The following is a 10068-nucleotide window of genomic DNA, read 5'->3' on the forward strand; positions in this document are numbered from 1 at the left end:
TGATATATGGGATTGTTGGCTTTTTTCATGTGGATTAATTTGAGTTCTCTATAGATCCTGGTTATCAAGCTTTTGTCTGATTGAAAATATGTAAATATCCTTTCCCATTGTATAGGTTGTCTCTATGCTTTGGTTATTTTCTCCTTAGCTGTACAGAAGCTTTTCAGTTTAATGAAGTCCCATTTGTTTATTTTTGTTGTTGTTGCAATTGCCATGGCAGTCTTCTTCATGAAGTCTGTCCCCAGGCCAATATCTTCCAGTGCATATGCTTTCTTTGAGGATTTTTATTGTTTCATGCCTTAAATTTAAGTCCTTTATCCACCTTGAATCAATTTTTGTGAGTGGGGAAAGATGTGGGTCCAGTTTCAGTCTTTTACCTGTAGACATCCAGTTCTCCCAACACCATTTATTGAATAGGGAGTCTTTCCCTCAAGGTATGTTCTTGTTTGGTTTATCGAAGGTTAGGTGGTTGTAAGATTTTAGTTTCATTTCTTGGTTTTCAATTCGATTCCAAGTGTCTATGTCTCTGTTTTTGTGCCAGTACCAAGCTGTCTTGACCACTATGGCTTTGTAGTACAGACTAAAATCTGGTATGCTGATGCCCCCAGCTTTATTTTTATTACTAAGAACTGCCTTAGCTACACGGGGTTTTTTCCAGTTCCATACAAAATGCAGAATAATTTTCTCCAGATCTTGAAAGTACAATGTTGGTATTTTGATAGGAATGGCATTGAATAGGTAGATTGCTTTGGGAAGTATAGACATTTTAACAATGTTGATTCTTCCCATCCATGAGCATGGTATGTTCTTCCATTTGTTAATATCCTCTGCTATTTCCTTTCTGATGATTTCATAATTTTCTTTACAGAGGTCCTTCACCTCCTTCGTTAGGTATGTTTCTAGGAATTTCATTTTCTTTGAAACTATGGTGAAGGGATTTGTGTCCTTAATTAGCTTCTCATCTTGACTGTTATTGGTGTATACAAAGGCTACTGACTTGTGGACATTGATTTTATATCCTGAAACATTACTGTCTTTTTGATGACTTCTAGGAGTCTTGTGGTTGAGTCTTTGGGGTTCTCTAAGTATAAGATCATGTCGTCAGCAAAGAGGGAGAGTTTCACCTCCTCTGCTCCCATTTGGATTCCCTTTATTTCCTTGTCTTGCCTAATTGTATTGGCTAGAACTTCCAGCACTACGTTGAATAGTAAAAGTGACAGAGGACAACCTTGTCTGGTTCCAGTTCTAAGAGGAAAAGCTTTCAGTTTTACTCCATTCAGTAAAATATTAGCTGTGGGTTTATCATAGATAGCCTCAATCAGTTTTAGAAATGTGCCACCTATGCCTATACTCTTCAGTGTTCTAATGAGAAAAGGATGCTGATTTTATCAAATGCTTTTTCTGCATCTATTGAGAGGATCGTGTGATCTTTATTTTTGCCTCTGTTAATATGGTGGATAACATTTATGGACTTGCGTATGTTAAACCAGCCTTGCATCCCTGGGATGAAGTCTGCTTGATCATGATGAATGACTTTTTTGATGATAAGCTGTAATCTATTGGCTAGGATTTTGTTGAGATGTTTTGCATCTATATTCATGAGTGAGAATGGTCTGAAATTCTCCTTTTTGGTTGGGTCTTTTCCTGGTTTTGGTATCAGGGTGATGTTTGCTTCATAGAATGTGTTGCAGAAGATTCCTTCTTCCACAAGTTTTTGGAATAATTTCTGCAGTACAGGCATGAGCTCTTCCTTGGAGGTTTGATAGAATTCTGGTGTGAAGCCATCTGGACCAGGGCATTTTTCGGTTGGAAGATTTTTTATTGTTTCTTTGATCTCAGTGCTTGAAATTGGTCTGTTCAGGAGCTCTATTTCTTCCTGGCTAAGTCTAGGGAGAGGGTGTGATTCCAAATATTTATGCATTTCCTTCACATTGTCAAATTTCTGGGCATAGAGTTTCTGGTAGTATTCAGAGATGATCTCTTGTATCTCTGTGGGATCAGTTGTTATTTCCCCTTTATCGTTTCTGATTGAGGTTACTAGAGATTTTACTTTTCTATTTCTCGTTAGTCTGGCCAATGGTTTATCTATTTTATTAATTTTTTCAAAAAACCAACTCCTTGTTTCATTAATTTTCTGAATGATTCTTTTGTTTTCAATTTCATTGACCTCTGATTTGATTTTGGATATTTCTTTTCTTCTACTGAGTTTAGGCTTAAATTATTCTTCTTTTTCCAAATCCATAAGATGGCTTGTGAGATTGTTGATGTGCTCTCTTTCTGTTTATCGAATGTAGGCATCTAAAGCGATGAATTTTCCTCACAAAACTGCTTTTGCAGTATCCTACAGGTTTTGGTAGTTTGTGTCTTCATTGTTGTTATGCTCAAGGAAGTTAATGATTTCCTGTTTTATTTCTTCCTGCACCCATCTGTTATTCAACAGAAGAATGTTTAATTTCCATGCCTTTGTGTGGGGTTGAGCGTTTTTGTTAGAGTTGAGTTCCACCTTTAGTGCCTTATGGTCTGAGAAGATATAAGGTAAAATTTCAATTGTTTTGATTCTGTTGATATTTGTTTTGTGTCCCAGGATATGATCAATTTTGGAGAATGTTCCATGGGGTGATGAGAAGAATGTGTATTCTTTATCTTTGGGATGGAGTGTTCTATATGCGTCTATGAAGCACAGTTGTTCTAGGGTCTCATTTAAATCTCTTATATCTTTGTTTAATTTCTGTTTAGAGGATCTGTCCAGCTCTGTAAGAGGAGTGTTAAAGTACCCTGTTATTATGGTATTGTCAGATATCATATTGCTCAGACTGAGTAAGGTCTGTTTCAAGAATCTGGGAGCATTTAAATTGGGTGCATAAATATTTAGAATTGAAACATCTTCTTGTTGTATTTTTCCCTTGACCAATATAAAATGACCATCTTTGTCTTTTTTGACTTTAGTTGCTTTAAATCCACATGAATCTGAAAATAAGATTGCAACTCCTCTTTTCTTCTGAATTCCGTTTGCCTGAAAAACTGTCTTCCAACCCTTGACTTGGAGCTTTAATTTGTCTTTTGAAGCCAGGTGTATTTCTCGCAGACAGCAAATGGATGGCTTGTGTTTTTTAATCCAGTCAGCCAATCTATGTCTCTTCAGTGGGGAATTCAAGCCATTAACACTTATTGAGATAATTGATAAGTGTGGTAGTATTCTATTCGTCTTATTTTGTGAGAGTCCATTGCTTAGTTTTATCTTTTGCATCAGTGTGGAGGTTAGGTTCTGTCCTTTAATTTCTGAGTTCTTACTTTGCTGCTGATCCATTGTGGTGGTCAGTGTGCAGAACAGGTTGAAGTATTTCCTGTAGAGGTGGTCTTGTTGTGGCGAATTTCCTCAATGTTTGTATATCCGTAAATGATTTGATTTCTCCATCAATTTTGAAGCTTAGCTTAGCAGGGTACAGAATTCTGGGCTGGAAATTGTTCTGTTTATGTAGATTAAAAGTAGACCATTGTCTTCTTGCTTGGAAAGTTTCATTAGAGAAGTCTGTGGTCACTCTTATGGATTTGCCCCTGTAGGTCAACTGGCGCTTACTCCTGGCAGCTTGCAGAATCTTTTCTTTTGTCTTGACTTTGGACAGGTTCATCACAATGTGTCTTGGCGAAGCTCGGTTAGTGTTGAGGCAACCTGGGGTTCGATATCCCTCTGAAAGCAGTGTGTCAGAATCTTTGGTGATATTTAGGAAATTTTCTTTTATAATATTCTCTAGTATGGCTTCCATTCCTCTGGGACATTCTTCTTCCCCTTCTGGGATTCCTATAACTCGTATGTTGGAACGCTTCATAAAGTCCCATAATTCTGACAGTGAACATTCTGCTTTCTCTCTCTTCTTTTCTGCCTCTTTTACTATATGAGTTATCTCAAGGACTTTGTCTTCTACCTCTGAAATTCTTTCTTCTGTGTGGTCTAACCTGTTGCTGATATTTTCCATTGCATCTTTAAGTTCCCTAATTGACTGTTTCAGTTCCTTCAGCTCTGCTATATCCTTTTTATATTTTTCATCTTTCATCTCTTATTCGATTCTGTTTTTGGATTTCCTTTTGGCTATTTTCCACTTTATTAGCAGTTTCCTTCATTGTTTCCATCATTTCTTTCATTGTTTTCATCATGTGTATTCTAAATTCCTTTTCTGTCATTCCTAACATTTCTGTATATGTGGAATCCTCTGCAGTAGCTACCTCATGGTCCCTTGGAGGGGTTGTTCTGGACTGGTTCTTCATTTTGCCTGGAGTCTTCTGCTGATTCTTCCTCATGAGTGATTTCTTTCATCTGTTTCCTTGCCCTAATTTTCCTTTCACTTCCTCTTGCTCTTTAAGTTCTTGTGCCTGTGGACTAATGGTTTGATGAGTCTTTTTGGTACAGGACCAGAAGGGTGAGAAAGTTGAAGAGCAAGAAAGGGATGAAAGAAAGGAGGACCAAGTAAAAACAAAAAAAAAATAGAGAAAGTAGAGGGGGTGGGTAAAAGGAATATGACAAAAAGAAGAGAGGCACAGAAAGAGGGAGACAGAGCAATATAGTTGTACAGTAGGGTGTTTTGACACAACCTTAAAAAAAACCCACCTTCTGGGGGTGCCCAGTTGGGTGGATACCTTGAGGTCATCAGCTCTTTGCTAACCTGATCAGACACATTACCCCACCTCCACTAAGTAGAGAGGAAAGACAAAAATGCTATAAATTAAACCAAAACAAGCAAACAGAAAGCTTTACGGGATTAAATTGGGTGAAAAACCAAATAATAGCGGTAGAAACACTAGCAAAAAAGAAGTTCTAGTTATTGAAAAAGGCAGCAAGGGGAAATTATAATTAAAGTAGAAATATTGACAAAGAAAAAAGATCTGTACGGAAAAGGTTGAAATTAAAAAACAAAACAACATCAACAACATGAAAATAAAAAAAACAACCAAACAAAGAGCAACAACAACAAAAAAACACAACCCAAAACAAAGCAGTATGTATATGTTGTTGAATATTGTCTGGGCAACACATGTTCTTCTGTGGTATGATATGTTAATCACAGTTCTGATATGACTGGAGGTTGCTGATTTCTCAAACCCCAGCAGGTTGACACCCTAAATCTCTCTTCAGCCCACTTAAAAGGCACTTTGAACTTGTAAACTTGCTGAGCAGAAGCTTTCCCAGGAAAGTGCTTGTCGCTGGAATCACTGCTGAAGTGGCTATCCACTTACCCAGTGTGCCAAAACTGGTCTCACTCTGCCCCTGAGGGTTAGGGCTGTAAGGCAGCTCAGACCCCACCCTTAGGCTACTCAGTTGGTAGGTTACCAGCTCCCACCCGATTCTATCTCTGTAACCCTGAGGGCAGAGCTTGCCAGGGTAGATCACTCACAATGGCTTCCTGAGGCCCACAGCCAAACACTATTAGCTCCGTCTGGCTCAGCGGCTCAGACTGGGGCCCTATACAACTGCCAAAGTTCTCCGCACTCCCGCTCAGGCTCTCCCCAAGGTGGTTCAACTGAGTGCCAAGTCCAAAGACACCAAAACAGTTCACATGTAAGGCTTTTCCAGTTTGCAGTCTCGCTGCTACTAAACTTACAGTTGCAGGTGGGTTTAGACGGATTGAACACACGTGACCACTTGCCGGTTTTCCACTGTTTTAGTCCTCCTTTTGGGGTCCAGAAGTCTCTTGCTGACTCCCTGTATCCTCACAGGGGTGATGATAGGCAGATCCCACCAGCCAGAGATGCCTGGAGTCCTATCTCCCCAGACTCACTGTGCCCAGATGCAAGGAAGCTGTTACTCAGCCACCATCTTGCTCTCCTCCATCTGCTCTGTACTGTATTTTTATATGTTTTTTTTTTGAGATATAATCTCCATGGCATATAATCCATCCATTTAAAGTGTGAAATGCAACTGACTTTAGCCTATTCACAGATATGTGCAATCATCCTTATAGCCAATTTTAGAACATTTTCGTGATCTCAAAGAGAAACCCTACACCCTTTAGCTAACAGCCCTGTCTCTTTCCATATCCCACAGCCCCTGGAAACCACTAATCTACATTCTGTCTCTATGGATTTGCTTATTCTTGCCATTTAATATAAATGGAGTCATAGGATGTGTGGTCCTTTGTGTCTGGCTTCTTTCAATCAATATAGCATTTTCAAGGTTCATCCATGTCGTGACATGTATTAGTCCTTCATTCTTTTTCATGACTGAATAATACCTATTTTGCTTATTCATTCCTCAGTTAATGGGCTATTTATACCCTTTGGCTACCGTGAATACTGCTGCTATAAACATTCCCATACAAAATTTTGTGTGAACACAGGTTTCCAATTCTTTTGGGTATGTACCTAAGAGTGGAAGTTCTTGGTCATGTAGTGATTGTGTTTCATTTATTGAGGATCTGCCAAATTGTTTTCCACAACAAATGCCCACCTGTAATGTATGAGCATTTTGATTTTTCCATGCCCTCTCCAACACTTGTTAGTTTCCATTTCTTTTTTCTATTATAGCTATCCTAGTGAGTGTGTAGTGGTTAATGATGTCAAGCACCTATTTTAAAATGTTTAAATATTTTTTTATTCTGTTAAATATTTTAAATTTTTATTGTGATAAAGTATATGTAACATGAAATTATCATTTTGACCATTTAAAGTATACAATTCAGTAGCATTGATTATATTCAAAATGTTATGCAGCCATCACCATTATTTCCAAAATCTTTTCATCACCTCAAATAGAAACTCTGTACTTTTTAAGCCATAACCCCCACTTTGCTTTCTCCAAGCCCTTGGCAACAACTCCTAATCTACTTTTCATCAATGTTGAGCACCTTTTCATGGCTTATTGCCATTTTAATCTCTTCTTTGGAGAAATGTCTATTCAGATCCTTTTTGTAGAGCACTTTTTAAATATCTCTCATCCTCATAACTGTTACCTTGCAAAGTGTGTGTCATGATTCCTATCTTACATTTGAGGCAACTGAAAATCAAAGAAATGAAGACACTTGCTGAACCTGTACATAGCTGGAAATGGAGCTGGCGTTTGAATGCATCTGGCACAACAACACTCCCTCCTCCCTCCATTACCCCACATGGCTTCCAAAGCTCTCGATCTGTTAGCTAATGCTTAAATCTAGTACTCTTTTGTGGTGGCTGAGGTCCTGAATAAAGTGCTCTGGCCTGGGTTCTAGTCCTGGCTCTGTCTCTATGCCTCCATATCCTTATCTGTCAAAGGAGTAGTTTGACATAGACGACCCTCTGTGTTACTCAATTGGTCTAATAGCAAAATTGGCCCTTTCATTTTGGATGCAGATGTCCCAAGGATTTGTACAAAGGAGGCTTGATTGCTTGGCGTGTTATTTTGAGTGGTTAATGGAATTCTTTTTCTCAGTGCATTATGTTACATATGCCTACACTGATGCTCACCTGCTACTTTTCAGCCCACTCACACAGCCTCTCAGCATCTTCCTGCAGTTTAATCTAAAGAGCTTAACATGTTACTATCCAAAAAGGTTGGGCGTTGCCTGGGAACCTGAAGTTTTTACTAGCCTGACTCTCTTCCACATAATTTTTGAGTAAGTCAAATAAGACAGATTCCTCCACCAGTCTTTTCCAAGAGGCCTTAAGTGTCTGTAGGTATCTCCCCAGAGAAGGTCAGGCTTATCCTTCTGTTCCCTGCCCCTATGCCTGTTGCTTACCCACAATACAATCATATCCTAAAACCCATAGTTATTTGACACTATGTAGAAAGCTTTTGTTCTTATGTTCCTTTTTATCTATCTGTGTTTTTGCTGCTTAAAGCTGTCCAATAGATTGGTCAGGCATGACTTCCTGTTATGTAAACGGTTGCTCAAGTGATCATTGAGCCCATCCTTTGTTATAAAAATCACGCGTTTCCCAGCCTTGGGTGTCTTTAGGACCCTATCTCATGAATGGAACTCACATTGACAATGTTCCAACCTTTGCCATGGGGCTATTGGTAATAACAAACTGTACCTTCTGGCCTCATTTCATGGGGACAATTTACCCCCTGAATCCCAGTGAAGGATGCATATTTAGGCATCTTTAGGCCTTGGATATCCGCAGCATTTGCTAATATTTGGTCTAGTAAGTTGGATAATTCCAGTGAGGAATGGGGAACAGATATCCCAGTGATATCCAGTTTGATATCTATTTACTTCCTGGTCTCTCAAGCCTGGCCATTATTTCCCCTGTCAATTGATTCCACTGACTGTCTTGCTGGTATTCTCCCCAGACTATACCTCAAGGAACTCTGGGCTTGGTACCTTGCCTTGTTATTATCCAGTTCCCTTGCTCTCCCCTGATTTTTAGTTTGTCTCTGACTTTCCACTTGTGGGGGATGTCTTTGTTCCCCTTGCTTAAGCCACTTTTCCATTTGGAGAAAGGATTTTTTTTTTTTTCCCTTCACACTGCTCATCTCGTTCACTTGGCTACTTAGTTGCTCCAAGATAATTCTATCCAGGTTTCTGGTATTTTGGATTCTTGGCACACTCTGGATTTTCAATAAGATGTTTTTTTAAAGTGCATTGGTCTCTTGTGGTTATTGACTTACTTAACTCTTTTTTTCCTATTCTTTCCTAACTAATGTTCACATTTAGTTGGGGTTTCCTTTGCTAGAATGAAGCAAATAAGCCTATGGTGGATTTCCTTCTTCCATGGGGTTGCTGGCCCTGGTTATTCAGGGATCAGCATTTTTGAGGGTTTCACTCATAATTACCTGATGTGCATCTATTACTGATGAGAGGCCTCCATCTTCTACAGGAGCCCAGGAAAAGGGTGAGTAAAGCTGATGGGTGCTATGTGGTAGTCTATGGTGTTAGATAATCTTGCTTCTAGCTTATCACTAGACTAGAACTAGTGTGGGTGATCAATTATCTCACTCACTGTCTCAGTCAGTTTAGGTTGCTACAGAAAAAGCACCATAGCCAGGTGACTTATAAACAACAGAAATTTATTTCTCATGGTTCTGGAAGCTGGAAGTCTGAGATCAGGGTGCCAGCATGGCTGGGCTCTGGTGAGGATCCCGTTCTGCGTTGAAGACTGCTGACTTCTTACTGTATCCTTCCATGGTGGAAAGAGCACTAGGGAGCATTCTGGGGTCCTGAGGGTTCTGTCATTATGACCTAGTCACCTCCTAAAGGCCTCACCTCCTGATACCATCACATTGGGGATTAGGATTGCAACACATGAATTCTGAGAGGACACAAACATTTAGTCTTCATGATAGGATGTAGGCAATTTCCCTTCTCTGGCCCCAGTGTCCTCATTTTAATGCCGGTTCTGGCCCATAGGAGGGACATGGACGTGTAAGAGTGGTCCTAGTGCTTCAGTTTGTATCCCCACCTTTCCAAAGTCTGTTATTGCCCACAAGGAAGGGATTCAATTCAGATTGACTCAGTCCTGGGTCAGACCTCTCAGGTGTCTGAATCCTGAGTTCTGGATTCACATCTGGGTTGTTAGCTAGGTCTGGGCTGTCTGGCTCTGGAGAAAGGGGTCCCTGTACTTTGGATTGATAACTTTTTCCACAATGGGCTAGAGACCACCCATTGCTGACCAAGCTAGTGTTTCTTGAGAACAGTGATTTTTACCTTTTTAGTTTATTTTCAGATGAGGGACTCCTGTGAGAAGATAAGACAAGCTAAGAATTCTGTCTATGGAAAAGTGTGCACGTACAAACACACATACCCAAATAGGACTCAAATGTAGGCGTTTCCTAGACCTGTGAAGGCAATCTATGAAGTCTGGAGTGTAGGGACCCCAGTAAGTAATTCTTGCTCTAGAAGATGACTCCTGGCCTGTACTAAGCTTGGTGCTTTTCCTTGCAGTTTGGTTATGCTCTGACTTCATGGACTAGAACTAGTGTGGGTGATCAACAAACCACTGGAACTGATCCAGACCCTTGATTGTTTCTGGAAGGAGCTTCTGCCTCTTCAACAGTAACTCTAATAGCTGAGAAGTTTTGCTAAGCCTTGCCAACAATAAAAAGGAGAGGGCATGAGAACCAAGTGGGCAGATTCTCCCACTTCTTTCCAGTTTAAGGAA

Source organism: Nycticebus coucang, chromosome X (assembly GCF_027406575.1).
Source record: "Nycticebus coucang isolate mNycCou1 chromosome X, mNycCou1.pri, whole genome shotgun sequence".
NCBI classification, from domain to species: domain Eukaryota; kingdom Metazoa; phylum Chordata; class Mammalia; order Primates; family Lorisidae; genus Nycticebus; species Nycticebus coucang.